Consider the following 16,984-nt stretch of genomic DNA (forward strand, 5'->3'; position numbering starts at 1 on the left):
TTATAAATATTATATAAGATTTATTTTCAGAATTTTATTGTCTTATAGTAGAACCTGATAATATGAATCATCATACTGGATAGCGTTACCTTCATGAATTAAATTAAAAAAAATTCTACTAAAGGAAATAAAGAGGACAGAAATACATTAATTCCTGTTCCATATTGACACAAGAGGGAAGGCTTACTGTTGGATAAATTGAAAAGGAAATGGTCTTTGGAGAGATAAAAATGGAATTTGTAACCTTTTAAGAGGATGTAGTTTTTTTTTTTTTTCCTCTCTGCCTCTGATTTAATGCTCTTATTCAATTGTGACAGTGAAATCTATTGAAAGTGACTTTTCCCTTTCTTGTCAGTGGAGAGGAGGTGCAGGTTACTAAGCCTCTGAGGGTGCTCCCTGCATCTTGAGCTGGAGACAGGGCTTTAGTGGGTTTATGGAGCCGCTGAAATCATATACAAAATGTTGAATTTAGGAATGTGTGAGTGTTTTTGTGGGAAGAGGTTCCTGCCTCTGAGGAACCTCCCTCAATTTCCACCACTGACTCAGAGAGGGGTGTGGCCCCAAAAGGGTAACCAACACTGCTGTTGAGTGGGGATCCTGTTGCCTGAACACCAAAGCAGACACTTTTGCTCTAAGTCAAAAGGGTTGTTTGAGAGTAGGTGCAGAAATGGCATCAGTATGGTATTACTTGTGATCATAAATAATAAACACATTGTTTTCAAGCATTTTAATACAAATAATGCATTTAAAGAGAACTCTACAGTTATTAGGTCACTTTTATCTATATTTACTCAATTAAAAACCACAGTAATCCTGTGCTAAGGCTAGATAATTAAAATTATCTTCATTTCACAGCCGAGCAAATAAAAATACAGAGGGAACAAAACCAATGACTTGTTCTAGAGATTGGAAGACTCACAGAGGTGAGCGCCCTTCCCATAGTGTTTGGATCAGAAGTGGGTATCTGACTCAAACTGGGTCAGTCAGAAGTCCTTCTAAGAGAGGTTGGAAGGGTGACCAAAAATCAAATTGTTTGCCCAGCAGGGCTCTGGGGTGTTGGTCTTCTGCCTATCATAAATAGCTAAGCAGGAGCAGGAGGGCTAGGGGTGAAGGGAGGAGGGGCAAGGGAGGTGGGAGAAATGTTTTAGAGTCCAGATTCAGGCTCTTTATCTGCCCCAGATCCCTGAGACAGACTTGCATCTGTGATAGAGTCTGGAGCAGAAGCTGGATGGACTAGAGACGACATTTGTCATTTTTATTGGAAAATAATGCTTGAAAATGAAGTAAAGAACTCATTGAACATAACTCTGGTAGAAGTCGGGCTTTGCAAGAATCATGTGTTTGCAAGAATCATGATATAGCAAGCAAAAAATAATTTGAAAGGAGTCACAATCTTGGGTATCTTGGGGACAATTTACAACCCATAAGAACATCTTTTAAAAAGCCACTTTTAACCTGATTCCTAGCACCTCAGGCCTATTTTGAAACTACTCACATGACAAATTAAAAACTCCCACTTACACTTCAACATGTGTGGATTTATGTCTCATTGTTTTCACTCCCCCCACCCCCTCTTGTTCTTTCCTCTCCTTATCTTTATTACCCATCACAAAAACTTGGAAACTTGGGAGGTGTAAGGAGGAAACAGAAGTTTTGAGAGAAACTGGTAATATTTACATGTTAAGAGACATCACTCATGCTACATATGTTTATAATAAACTTCTGGTTTTTGCCTAAACTGATATGAGCTGGTTTCTATTATTTCTAACAAAGAGTTCTAAGTAATATATTCATGGAGATAGTGGCAGAATTGAGGCGAGAACTTGGGTCTTTTGATTTAAAATTTCTTGTTCTTTTTGCACACCGTGGTTCTGTCTGCATAGTCTTCTACTGCCAGAGAATTGAGGATTCCTTAACCCTCTGAGTACCTTTAAAACAGTTTTGGATTTCTTATTAGTCTGTGAACTCCATGAGGGTAGGCATTGTGTCTGTCTTGTTCACTTCTGTATTTTCATTGTTGATGTGTGAAAAATTGTTGGTGCTCAAAAAATTATTAAATGAATGAAAGAATGAATGAAGCCTCCATCTTTATTTTTTTTTTTAATTGTAATCTTATTTACATTTGTGGAGTATCTTGACAGAAAAATGTAGTAGATGAATATGAACTGTATAAATACAATTGCTATTAAAGCTGCCTTTCAGGATAAAATATTAAATTTCTGATAATTCTTCATTATTGTTTCTGTTTTTTTCCCCCTTGTGGTTTATATCTCAAGGGAAACTTTTCTAATTAACTGTGATTTCTGTTGAAAGCTCTTTACTCAAAGAGGGCAGTCGGTCTTATCTTCAAGTTAAGACTTCTGGTTACATGTTAACACGAAGGGGAGTGGAAGCTAATTTTGCTAATCAGAAACAGCTATAGTTACATAGGTCAGGCCCAAAATTATGGGATGGACAATAGACAGGGAAAAAGATTGATGAAACAATATTTCAAGCTATGTTTTCTACACATGTTGCAATGAATCTGTATTGGCATTCTGATGAATACAAATCATAATAGACTTGGTTGAAAGCCCAATAAGTGTGTTGTGTCATAGTGACAATTGCACTGGGCTGTGAAAAATCTTCCTTGAGATTTGAAAAATCCTTGACTTCTTGCTCTTATAGCCTAATAACATTTGTAGCAGAAGCAACTTAACCTTAATATCTACTTTATTCTTCTAAGAAATACCTTTCTGACCCATACCCCCAAAGGAACTGAATTTCTTCTCCCAGGAACTCAGGACTTCCTGCCTCTCTCCCTACCATTCTTTAGATCTTGGATTCAGAAGGAGGTAGACATAATATTCCAGGGGCATGAAGGTAAGCATGGTGTCCTTCTTGATCTCTCAGACTGGGTTGAGTTGTCAGTATGGAGCAGAGAGTGGTCTGGACTGAAAGATCAGGTTCAAAACTTACCTCTGGCACTTCCTAGCTTTGTGACCTCCAGTAAGTAAATTACTTTTTCTGATAATAAATTTCCTCAACTGTAAAACAGGAGTAATGATACCTTTACAGGTTTATTACTAAATGAGGTGATATGTTAAATACATGGTACATGTAGACCTCCAAAAAGGAGTGCTTTCTCCTTTTCCTCCCCAATAACTCTCCTTCACTCAATTTTGTGCCTCCGTGAAGAAAAGCCTGTGACTTTCACTAAGCCTTTTGAGGTTTTTCTCTGAAAAGATACCTTCCTTTGACTCTTGGGAAGACTTGCAGAGACTGCAAAGGCTCACGTCTCCCCTGCATCTGTGTCTCTGGGGCACTGGGACTCTACAGCCTGGTGAGCTTGCAGGGAAAACATCGTGTTCAGAACTCTCCAATGAGCTTGCTCACTCAAGCCCTTGAGTACCAAGTTACAGGCAAATGGTCAGCCACGTTGATGCCTATTCTACTTTTCTTGTATAAGGAGCTGATAAAGTAGCATAGGATCATGGATTACAACAGGTGATGATTGAGTGAAAAGGTCATCTTTTAAATATTTAATAATAATTTAGACTTGCATGTTAAGATAATTTTCCCAAACTAGGATAAATTTTTAATAGAAAGTGGGTATTAGAGCAAGGCAAATTTTACATCATGTCAAAAAACTTCATTTAGATCATTTTCACACACAAGTAAATTATATTATTGATGGCTATGGCTTATTATACCTGCTAAGATATAAGCAAAAAGTTTAACCTCTTAATGGAATGGAGTCACTAATTCCCTCAGACGCCATGATTCTTTATAAAAGGGGAGAATTGACCTTTGACTTCTGCAGTATATATTTTCCAAGTTAATCTCCTTTCTACCTTGGGTAGCATGGCCAAACATCTCGGTTTGCCCAGGACAGTCTTGTCTGGAGACTTTTGTTGTGGTTTAATTATTAATATAATAACACACACACCAAAGGTGGTTTGAACAATGCGATTTTATGAGTACGCTAACCTTGGAGAATTACATTTGATATTTTTCCTTTGGAATTTCAGAAGTAAACTTGAAATTTCAGTTTTACCTTTAGAACAGGAGTTCTGTGGATAGAAATCGGAATTTGAGGGGTCTGTGAACTTGGATAGAAAAAAAATATGCTTCTATTACATCTAACTCTAATTGCCCTTCAATTATGAATGCAGGTGACAAACTACAGCAGTGCTAGGTACTCCTGTGACTTTGTTACCAAGAAAAACCACAGCTATTTTCATATCACATTATAGCTATTACAAATTTACAAAATATCACTCATATTCATTGTTACTTCTGAATTAGAAAGATCATATGAGATCATAATCTTCATGTTTACAGATACTGTGCAATGTTGCTGGCCAGCTACTGGTCAACTCTATACTTTCGCCAAACATCAAATCATGTAGTTCTACAGTGATATCCCAGACATTTATGCTGCTTTATAGGATTACTCATCTACGATTGTTTGTTGATCAATACGAGGAATTAGTTCGTAAATTTTTGCAAAACTAGACAGTTTAAATAAGAATTCTTAACTCTCTGCAAGGCAGCAAAGCCTTTTGAATAGAGCACATAAGTTCTATTGTCACCTTAATGGATACTCTTGGAAATCTCCTTGCTAACTGTCAGTCAATGCTGGAGTGGATGCTTTACCCCATGAAGATGAGATACAAAATTCTCTGTCAATTTCTTTGAAAAGAGAGATTTGCAAACATCTGGAAACATTTCAGAAAGTTTTACCAGTTATTTTATCTTGATGGCATCAAAGTTGAACCATGGACTATTATTCTTTTTTCTTTTTGATATAAAGTATATTGAGAGGATGAGCTAGCCAAAGGGGAATTCATTAGTTTTAGGTTAAAAAAACACAAAACAAAACAAAACAAAACAAAACAAACAAAAAAACAAACTCCAGTTCGAGTTTAATTCAAAAAACCTTGGAGAATTCAGGGGTTCCTTGACAGAAACTATTCTTATCTTGTAAAGTAGCTTAAAAAGCTTTAATCCATTTACAAGGATTTACATTTACAAATCAGCATTTTCAACACCTGTAACAAATAATAACCAAAAAAATTGACATCAGTTGTTTATCCAACATGACATGCCTATAGCTTTTTCGAAGAGCTCTCCAGAGTTTAATGTTCTTATTCAATCTAGCAACGGCAGACTTCCCATTGATAAGTCTTTGAAGGTAAATTTATTTTTAATTTGTTTATATTTTAATGTATTTTTAAATTTAATACAATAATAAAAAACACATAGTATTGTATTACACATTTGTCTTTCAAAGCTATTTTGACAGCCATGTTTCAGTGTAATTGGTTTCTCTTGTAATTCTGTGTATTTTATTTTTTGCATTAAAAAACATTTTTCTGAAAGGGATCCCTGGCTTGACCAAATTGTCTCTATATTGCCAACAGGGTCCATGACACACATAAAAGGTTAAGAACTTTGGCTTTGGGGAATTCCCTGGCGGTTCACTGGTTAGGACGTGGCGCTTTCACTGCCGAGGGTACGGGTTCGATCCCTGGTCGGGGAATTAAGATCCAGCAAGCCAAAAAAAAAAAAAACAAAAAACAGCGTCAGTTCCTGTTGTCTATGGCTTGACAATTTCTGAGCGAAAAAATGGGATTCCTTGTCCAGGCCCACAATCACGGACCATCAAGATTCCCTGGCCTCGTTCCTAAGCAGAGTCCACAGGATTCTAATAAATAGGTTAATTTAAAACAAAACAAAACAACAAACACACAGAACACTGGCTCTGGAGCTTCATCTCAAGGTAGAAACTTCCAGGAGGCATAATAGGCGTAGTTTCATTTATTCACTGCACAGAATTGTAAGATCTTGGATATGGCTGGAAAGGACTTTGAATGGAACACTTACTGTACAGACTCATGTATGCATTACTTCAGCAAATGGTTAGAAATGATAAGTACCACAGAGAAATACAGGTAAAGTTCTAAGGATGGTCAGAAGAAAGATCATTATCAGAAATAGCAGGGAACACATGGAAGAAGTGGTATTCCTGCTAGTGGGTGGGATGGGTAAAATCTGAATATTACAAGTGGGAATATTCATGCTAAGTTCATCCATAGGCCATCCAGACCACAGACCTCAGAGCCACCCTTGATTTCTCTTTCTCCTCATCCCTGCATCTGTGATCAAGTCTTGTCACTTAGGTCTCCATCCTATTTCTTACACCCATTCCTCCTATTTATCCCCTGGGTTATTGCCTGGCTTCAGGCTTATTACCAGAACTACTGGAATACCCTACTACCTGGACCTCCATCTCCTTTCTCAAATCCCTTCCACACAGGTTATCCTAACTGCAATGACAATAATAGATTATTGGTTTGCAGCAGATGTTAAAGAAATGTTCAAGTTTTAGTAGTATATATACGACGTAAGCCCCACATTAAAATGGGAATTATTCGTATACAACATGTATGTTAAAACTGAAGAGGATGCACTGGAGCAGTAGTTATCAATCTTGGCAACACATATAATAATCACCTACAGAGCTATTAAAAGGTCCTAATGCAGGAGCCTCCCTCCCACGGTTCTGATGTAACTCCCAAGCAAACAGAGCTCCTGAACTGCCATCCCTGTTTCTGTTTACCTCTCTAGTTTTGACATTTATCTGCTCCACCTTATACCCTATCAAACTGCTGGTGTTCCTCAAACTCCCATGATGTCCTACTTGCGATACACTTTTCCTCCTGGCCTAGACATTTTTTAAAAGTCTCAGCTCACCTTTCCTAGGGAGAATTTTCAGTCTTCTCCAGGTAAAATGGTCCACTCTCTCCTTTTTGCCCCTTCTCTGATCTGTATGTCCTTGTATCATAGCAACGATATAATTTTGCATGTGTTCCTCTCTTCCCCTCACTACTAACGGCATTGGAAAGGAAGCCATCTCCCTCGTGTCATTTTCACAAACATATTTCCAATGATTTTAAAACCTTGCTTGCACAGCTACTACTATATAGAAATATCACACTTAAGCTGGAATAAAATTTAGCTTTTTTCTATATTTGCTTCTATAGCACCTTATTTATCAACCCCCTTTTGTATTAGTGTAAGTAATAAGATCCTGTTTTTCTGTGACAGACATATATGTAATAAAACATGCATGAGAACTCAATTGGGAATTTTGAGAAATGTATCCCTCTCATTATTTTAAAATCCCCCTTGGAATCATTACAAACATGGCATGATAAAGTTTCTATCAAAGTAAAATTAAGCCCAGATGCCTATCTTTTATTTTCCTTGGGAGTTTCGCATCAACATAAATCAGAAAAGCGGCAGCTGCTGCTTTTACAAGTGGTAGAATCCCCTGGCAGATGGGACTGGCCCAGCTTTGGACCCTATGGAGGCTGTGGGAGTAGTACATTCTGAGCTTGCATTTGCAATTCTGGGCAAAATATGCAAAAGGGCTTCTCAGGAAGAAGTCTATATTTGCATACTCAAATTAGATCCATACAAACATGAATGCCTCCAAACCGGTTTCCATGTCAAATCAACACCCTCTGGCAACACTGATCTATCTTGAATAATAACCTCTAACTTGAAAACTGAACCTTAAATTTTATGTTATTTCTCCTATTTCTTCGTGATTTGCAAGTCATTAATCACAGTCTGGAGAAAATCAAGTTCTCACTGCATTCTCTTACATACCCTTAAGGATACAGACCCCTCAAATAATTAAACTTAGGGGAAATATTTTTATTTTTATTGCTTTTATTTTTTTTAACATCTTTATTGGAGTATAATTGCTTTACAATGGTGTGTTAGTTTCTGCTGTATAACAAAGTGAGTCAACTATACGTATACATATATCCCCATATCCCCTCCCTCTTGCGTCTGCCTCCCACCCTCCCTATCCCACCCCTCACAGAGCACCGAGGTGATCTCCCTATGCTATGCGGCTGCTTCCCACTAGCTATCTATTTTACATTTGGTAGTATATATAAGTCCATGCCACTCTCTCACTTCGTCCCAGCTTACCCTTCCCCATCCCCATGTCCTCAAGTCCATTCTCTATGTCTGCGTTTTTATTCCTGTCCTGTCCCTAGGTCCTTCAGAATCCTTTTTTTTTTTTAGATTCCATATATATGTGTTAGCATAGGGTATTTGTTTTTCTCTTTCTGACTTACTTCACTTTGTATAACAGACTCTACGTCCATCCACCTCACTACAAATAACTCAATTTCATTTTTTTATGGCTGAGTAATATTCCATTGTATATATGTGCCACATCTTCTTTATCCATTCATCTGTCGATGGACACTTAGGTTGTTTCCATGTCCTGGCTACTGTAAATAGTGCTGCAATGAACATTGGGGTACATGATTCTTTTTGAATTATGGTTTTCTCAGAGTATATGCCCAGTAGTGGGACTGCTGGGTCATATGGTAGTTCTATTTTTAGTTTTTTAAGGAACCTCCATACTGTTCTCCATAGTGGCTGTATCAATTTACATTCCCACCAACAGTGCAAGAAGGTTCCCTTTTCTCCACACCCTCTCCAGCATTTATTGTTTGTAGAATTTTTGATGATGGCCATTCTGACTGGTGTGAGGTGATACCTCATTGTATTTTTGATTTGCATTTCTCTAATGATTAGTGATGTTGAGCATTCTTTCATGTGTTTGTTGGCAATCTGTATATTTTCTCTGGAGAAATGTCTATTTAGGTCTTCTGCCCATTTTTGGATTGGGTTGTTTGTTTTTTTGATATTGAGCTGCATGAGCTGCTTGTAAATTTTGGAGATTAATCCTCTGTTAGTTGCTTCATTTGCAAATATTTTCTCCCATCCTGAGGGTTGTCTTTTCATCTTGTTTATGGTTTCCTTTGCTGTGCAAAAGCTTTTAAGTTTCATTAGGTCCCATTTGTTTATTTTTTATTTTATTTTTTTAAATATCTTTATTGGAGTATAATTGCTTTACAATGGTGTGTCCATTTTTGTTTTAATTTCCATTTCTCTAGGATGTGGGTCAAAAAAGATCTTGCTGTGATTTATGTCATAGAGTGGTCTGCCTATGTTTTCCTCTAAGAGTTTTATAGTGTCTGGCCTTACATTTAGGTCTTTAATCCATTTTGAGTTTATTTTTGTGTATGGTGTTAGGGAGTGTTCTAATTTCATTCTTTTACATGTAGCTGTCCAGTTTTCCCAGCACCACTTATTGAAGAGGCTGTCTTTTCTCCATTGTATATTCTTGCCTCCTATATCAAAGATAAGGTGACCATATGTGCGTGGGTTTATCTCTGGCTTTCTATCCTGTTCCATTGATCTATATTTGTTTTTGTGCCCGTACCATAATGTCTTGATTACTGTACCTTTGAAGTATAGTCTGAAGTCAGGAAGCCTGATTCCTCCAGCTCCGTTTTTCTTTCTCAAGATTGCTTTGGCTATTCGGGGTCTTTTGTGTTTCCATACAAATCGTGAAATTTTTTGTTCTAGTTCTGTGAAAAATGCCATTGGTAGTTTGATAGGGATTGCATTGAATCTGTAGATTGCTTTGGGTAGTAGAGTCATTTTCACAATGTTGATTCTTCCAATCCAAGAACATGGTATATCTCTCCATCTGTTTGTATCATCTTTAATTTCTTTCATCAGTGTCTTATAGTTTTCTGCATACTGGTCTTTTGTCTCCTTAGGTAGGTTTATTCCTAGGCATTTTATTCTTTTGTTGCAATGATAAATGGGAGTGTTTCCTTAATTTCTCTTTTAGATGTTTCATCATTAGTGTATAGGAATGCAAGAGATTTCTCTGCATTAATTTTGTATCCTGCTACTTTACCAAATTCATTGATTAGCTCTAGTGGTTTTCTGGTAGCATCTTTAGGATTCTCTATGTATAGTATCATGTCATCTGCAAACAGTGACAGCTTTACTTCTTCTTTTCCGATTTGGATTCTTTTTATTTCTTTTTCTTCTCTGATTGCTCTGGCTAAAACTTCCAAAACTATGTTGAAGAATAATGGTGAGAGTGGGCAACCTTGTCTTGTTCCTGATCTTAGTGGAAATGGTTTCAGTTTTTCACCATTGAGGACAATGTTGGCTGTTGGTTTGTCATATATGGCCTTTATTATGGTTTGTCATATATGGCCTTTATTATGTTGAGGAAAGTTCCCTCTATGCCTACTTTCTGCAGGGCTTTTATCATAAATGGGTGTTGAATTTTGTCAAAAGCTTTCTCTGCATCTCTTGAGATGATCATATGGTTTTTCTCCTTCAATTTGTTAATATGATGTATCACGTTGATTGATTTGCGTATATTGAAGAATCATTGCATTCCTGGAATAAACCCCACTTGATCATGGTGTATGATCCTTTTAATGTGCTGTTGAATTCTGTTTGCTAGTATTTTGTTGAGGATTTTTGCATCTATGTTCATCAGTGATATTGGCCTGTAGTTTTCTTTCTTTGTGACATCTTTGTCTGGTTTTGGTATCAGGTTGATGGTGGCCTCCTAGAACGAGTTGGGGAGTGTTCCTCCCTCTGCAATATTTTGGAAGAGTTTGAGAAGGATAGGTGTTAGCTCTTCTCTAAATGTTTGATAGAATTCACCTGTGAAGCTATCTGGTCCTGGGCTTTTGTTTGTTGGAAGATTTTTAATGACAGTTTCAATTTCAGTGCTTGTGATTGGTCTGTTTATATTTTCTATTTCTTCCTGGTTCAGTCTCGGCAGGTTGTGCATTTCTAAGAATCTGTCCATTTCTTCCAGGTTGTCCATTTTATTGGCATATAGTTGCTTGTAGTAATCTCTCATGATCTTTTGTATTTCTGCAGGGTCAGTTGTTACTTCTCCTTTTTCAATTCTAATTCTGTTGATTTGAGTCTTCTCCCTTTTTTTCTGAGTCTGCCTAATGGTTTATCAATTTTGTTTATCTTCTCAAAGAACCAGCTTTTAGTTTTATTGATATTTGCTATCGTTTCCTTCATTTCTTTTTCAATTATTTCTGATCTAATCTTTATGATTCCTTCTGCTAACTTTGGGGTTTTTTTGTTCTTCTTTCTCTAATTGCTTTAGGTGTAAGGTTAGGTTGTTTATTTGAGATGTTTCTTGTTTCTTAAGGTAGGATTGTATTGCTATAAACTTCCCTCTTAGAACTGCTTTTGCTGCATCCCAAAGGTTTTGGGTCATCGTGTTTTCATTGTCATTTGTTTCTAGGTATTTTTTGATTTCCTCTTTGATTTCTTCAGTGATCTCTTGGTTATTAAGTAGTGTATTGTTTAGCCTCCATGTGTTTGTAATTTTTACAGATTTTTTTCCTGTAATTGATATCTAGTCTCATAGCATTGTGGTCAGAATAGATCCTTGATATGATTTCAATTTTCTTAAATTTACCAAGGCTTGATTTGTGACCCAAGATATGATCTATCCTGGAGAATCTTCTATGAGCATTTGAGAAGAAAGTGTATTCTGTTGTTTTTGGATGGAATGTCCTATAAATATCAATTAAGTCCATCTTGTTTAATGTACCATTTAAAGCTTTTGTTTCCTTATTTATTTTCATTTTGATTGATCTGTCCATTGGTGAAAGTGGGGTATTAAAGTCCCCTACTATGATTGTGTTACTGTTGATTTCCCCTTTTATGGCTGTTAGCATTTACCTTATGTATTGAGGTGCTCCTATGTTGGCTGCATAAATATTTACAATTGTTATATCTTCTTCTTGCATAGATCCCTTGATCATTATGTAGTGTCCTTCTTTGTCTCTTGTAAGAGTCTTCATTTTAAAGTCTATTTTGTCTGATGTGAGAATTGCTACTCCAGCTTTCTTTTGATTTCCATTTGCATGGAATGTCTTTTCCATCCCCTCACTTTCAGTCTGTATGTGTCCCTAGGTCTGAAGTGGGTCTCTTGTAGACAGCATATATACGGGTATTGTTTTTGTATCCATTCAGCCAGTCTATGTCTTTTGGTTGGAGCACTTAATCCATTTAGATTTAAGGTAATTATCGATATGTATGTTCCTATTACCATTTTCTTAATTGATTTGGGTTTGTTATTGTAGGTCATTTCCTTCTCTTGTGTTTCCTGCCTAGAGAAGTTCCTTTAGCATTTGTTGTAAAGCTGGTTTGGTGGTGCTGAATTCTCTTAGCTTTTACTTGTCTGTAAAGGTTTTGATTTCTCCATCAAATCTGAATGAGATCCTTGCTGGATAGAGTAATCTTGGTTGTAGGTTTTTCCCTTTCATCACTGTAAATATGTCTGGCCACTCCCTTCTGGCTTGCACTTTAAATATGTCTGGCCACTCCCTTCTGGCTTGCAGATTTTCTGCTGAAAGATCAGCTGTTAACCTTATGGGGATTCCCTTGTATGTTACTTGTTGTTTTTCCTTTGCTGCTTTTAATATTTTTTCCTTGTATTTAATTTTTGATAGTTTGATTAATATGTTTCTTGGCATGTTTCTCCTTGGATTTATCCTGTATGGGACTCTCTGCGTTTCCTGGACTTGATTAACTATTTCCTTTCCCATATTAGGGAAGTTTTCAACTATAATCTCTTCAAATATTTTATCAGTCCCTTGCTTTTTCTCTTCTTCTTCTGGGACCCCTATAATTTGAATGTTGGTGCATTTAATGTTGTCCCCGAGGTCTCTGAGACTGTCCTCAATTCTTTTCATTCTTTCTTCTTTCTTCTGCTCTGCAGTAGTTATTTGCACTATTTGATCTTCTAGGTCACTTATCCATTCTTATGCCTCAGTTATTCTGCTATTGATTCCTTCTAGAGAATTTTTAATTTCATTTATTGTGTTTGTTTGTTCATCATTGTTTGTTTGCTCTTTAGTTCTTCTCGGTCCTTGTTAAATGTTTCCTGTATTTTCTCCATTCTATTTCCAGGATTTTGGATCATCTTTAGTACCATTACTCTGAATTCTTTTACAGGTAGACTGCCTATTTCCTCTTCATTTGTTTGGTCTGGTGGGTTTTTACCTTGCTTCTTCATCTGCTGCATATTTCTCTGTCTTCTCATTTGGCTTAACTTACTGTATTTGTGGTCTCCTTTTCGCAGGCTGCAGGTTCGTAGTTCCCGTTGTATTTGGTGTCTGCTCCCAGTGGCTAAGGTTGGTTCAGTGGGTTGTGTAGGGTTCCTGGTGGAGGGGACATGTGCCTGTGTTCTGGTGGATGAGGCTGGATCTTGTCTTTCTGTTGGGCAGGACTGTGTCCGGTGGTGTGTTTTGGGGTGTCTGTGGACTTAGTATGATTTTAGGCAGCGTGTCTGCTATTGCGTGGGGTTGTGTTCCTGTCTTGCTAGTTGTTTGGCATGGGGTGTCCAGCACTGGAGCTTGCTGGTCATTGAGTGGAGCTGGGTCTTAGCGTCGAGTTGGAGATCTCTTGGAGAGCTTTCGCCGTTTGATATTACGTGGAGCCGGGAGCTCTCTGGTGGACCAATGTCCTGAACTCGGCTCTCCCACCTCAGAGGCTCAGGCCTGACACCCGGCTGGAGCACGAACAGCCTGTCAGCCACACGGCTCAGAACAAAAGGGAGGAAAAAAGACAGAAAGAAAGAAAAATAAAATAAAATAAAGTTTTTAAAATTAATAATTATTAAAAATTTAAAAATTAAAAAGTAATAAAAAAAGAAAGAAAGATAGAAGAGAGCAACCAAACCTAAAACAAATCCACCAATTATAACAAGCGCTTAAAACTATACTAAAAAAAAACCGGACAGACAGAACCATAGGACAAATGGTAAAAGCAAAGCTATACAGACAAAATCACACACAGAAGCATACACATACACATTCACAAAAAGAGAAAAAGGAAAAATATATATATCGTTGCTCCCAAAGTCCACTGCCTCAATTTTTGGATGATTCGTTGTCTATTCAGGTATTCCACAGATGCAGGGTACAGCAAATTGATTGTGGAGATTTCATCCGCTGCTCCTGAGGCAGCTGGGAGAGATTTCCCTTTCTCTTCTTTGTTCGCACAGCTCCCGGGGTTCAGCTTTGGATTTGGCCCTGCCTCTGCATGTACGTCACCCTCTGGCACCTGTTCTTCGCCCAGACAGGAGGGGGTTAAAGGAGCGACTGATTAGGGGGCTCTGGCTCACTCAGGCCGGGGGTGAAGGGAGGGGTACGTTATGTGGGGCGAGCCTGCTGTGGCAGAGGCTGCCGTGATGTTACAACAGCCTGAGGCACACCGTGTGCTCTCCCGGGGAAGTTGTCCCTGGATCACAGGACCCTGGCAGTGGCGGGCTGCACAGGATCCCGGAAGGGGCGGTGTGGATAGTGACCTGTGCTTGCACACAGGCTTCTTGGTGGCTGCAGTAGCAGCCTTAGCGTCTCATGCCCGTCTCTGGGGTCCGCGCTGACAGCCGCGGCTCGCGCCCGTCTCTGGAGCTCATTTGGGCAGTGCTCTGAATCCCCTCTCCTCGTGCACCGTGAAACAATGGTCTGTTGCCTCTTAGGCAGTTCCAGACTTTTCCCCGGACTCCCTCCCGGCTAGCTGTGGCGCACTAGCCCCTTCAGGCTGTGTTCACGTAGCCAACCCCAGTCCTCTCCCTGGGGTCTGACCTCCGAAGCCTGAGCTCAGCTCCCAGCCCCCGTCCGCCCGGGCTGGTGAGTGCTGGTCGGCGCCGATCCTCCGTGCAGGAATCTCTCCGCTTTGCCCTCCGCACCCCTGTTGCTGCGCTCTCCTCCGTGGCTCCGAAGCTCCCCCCCTCTGCCACCCACAGCCTCTGCCCGCGAAGGGGCTTCCTAGTGTGTGGAAACCTTTCCTCCTTTACAGCTCCCTCCTGCTGGTGCAGGTTCTGTCCCTATTCTCTTGTCTCTGTTTTTTTTTTTTTCTTTTGCCCTACCCAGGTACATGGGGAGTTTCTTGCCTTTTGGGAAGTCTGAGGTCTTCTGCCAGCGTTCAGTAGGTGTTCTGTAGGAGTTGTTCCACATGTAGATGTATTTCTGATGTATTTGTGGGGAGGAAGGTGATCTCCACGTCTTACTCCTCTGCCATCTTGAAGGTCTCCTCCGGGGAAATATTTTTAAATGAATTTATTTCCCAAGTAAAAGTTTTGCTCAATTTTTAAAATCTAGTCTTATCACTGTTAAATTATGTAGTAAAGTCATAATGAAAAATCTCAATTATATAAGAATTCGTTCTTTCTATATGCTACTTTAAAAACATGATCAGGAGACCCCTACATCAGAATAAAATGCAGATTCCTGTCCCACTGTTAATGAGGAATTTGCACCCCCGGTGATTTCTATGAACCATAAAGTTTGAGAACTACAGCTCTAAATCATTTTGAAAATTACACACTCCAGATAAAACGGCTCTTTAAATTTCCCTTTTCATACTCTGCTGGGTGCAACTCTAGCTTCTGATGACATTTCTACTTCTCATGCTGAGTTGGCCACATTTGTCCCTCAAGATCTAATATTGACAGTCAGGGATTTAGCTCCATGTGACCAAAGACAGAATCCCATTATTATCAACCTCATAGTTGGTTCTTTTTCTTTTTCTTTCTTTCTTTCTTTTCTTTTCTTTTTTTTTTTTTTGGCATTTGACATCTTTAACTTCAAATCTTAGGTTCTTAAAATATGGTTATTCTTGGACTTCCCTGGTGGTGCAGTGGTTAAGAATCTGCCTGCCAATGCAGGGGACAAGGGTTCAAGCCCTGGTCCAGGAAGATCCCACATGCCGCAGAGCAACTAAGCCCATGCGCCACAACTACTGAGCCTGCACTCTACAGCCTGTGAGCCACAACTACTGAGCCCACATGCCACAGCTACTGAAGCCCGCGTGCCTAGAGTCTGTGCTCCACAACAAAGAGAAGCCACTGCAATAAGCCTGTGCACCACAACAAAGAATAACCCCTGCTCGCCGCAACTAGGGAAAGCCTGTGCGCAGCAACGAATACCCAACGCAGCCAAAAATAAATTAATAAATTAATTAATTTAAAAAAATATGGTTATTCTCTTGTTTAGTCAGTTGAATTCTTTTAGCTACAGCAAGAACTGGTTTTTTAAAAAGTCTATATTCAATATCTTGTTAATAACCTATAATGGAAAAGAATCTGAAAAAGAATATATATACATACATACATACATATATATATATATATATATATATCTGAATCACTTTGCTGTGCACTTGAAACTAACACAACATTGTAAATAAACTATATTTCAAATAAATAAATAAATAAAAGTCTATGTTTCAACGTTACTGTTTTCATATCTGTCAAATCCCCACCTAGATTCCCTTAGAAAACCTTTGGATAATAATGGTAAATGCTTGCAAGAAGTATGATAATTGTTTAGTATAGAAATCCTTTATTATTATCACTTTCATAATTTTAATTGACTTTTCTCTTTAATTCCACATGTATGTCCATTATATATTCACAAAGTTTCATTTTTATCATTATTGTCAAGTAGTTTATAACAATTGTCAAAAGGATGTGAAGTGTTTAGATGATCACAACTTTATAAATATAATGTTTCTTTCTTCTTCTCTTGGGTAACATGCCTGGAATTACATATTCTCAAAAGAAAAGACTCTTCATAGTCATAATTACACACACGCTCTGAGGAGAAACCAGGGTGCACCTACCTGGCAAAACAGCACTCAGTAACAATTTAACTGTTCCTGCCAAATACTCTAGGTTGTGGTAATTTTCAAACGTTGTATAAAATGACACACATTCCATATATGAGGTGTGATTAAAACATAAGACAAGTCACACATGAAAATAGCTCTCACTACTTTATGATCACTCCTCATACATAATCTTAGGCAATCAGTCATGGAATATAATTTTTTAAACCTTTACCCTATTGCCCACATACCTCTAATCGAAATTCCCCTCTGGCCACCCCAGGGTGAGAGAAACGAGATTGCCATCCAAAGACATCTGGTTTGGAATATAGGGGGGCAATCAAACATCCTCAGTGGGATGTCAGCAGGGATCTGCCACAACTCAAAACTCAGCACTTATGTGGTCTTGAAATTATAACTGGCTGCTTCATGTAGGGGCAGATCTAGG

Source organism: Eubalaena glacialis, chromosome 5 (assembly GCF_028564815.1).
Source record: "Eubalaena glacialis isolate mEubGla1 chromosome 5, mEubGla1.1.hap2.+ XY, whole genome shotgun sequence".
Taxonomy (NCBI): Eukaryota; Metazoa; Chordata; class Mammalia; order Artiodactyla; family Balaenidae; genus Eubalaena; species Eubalaena glacialis.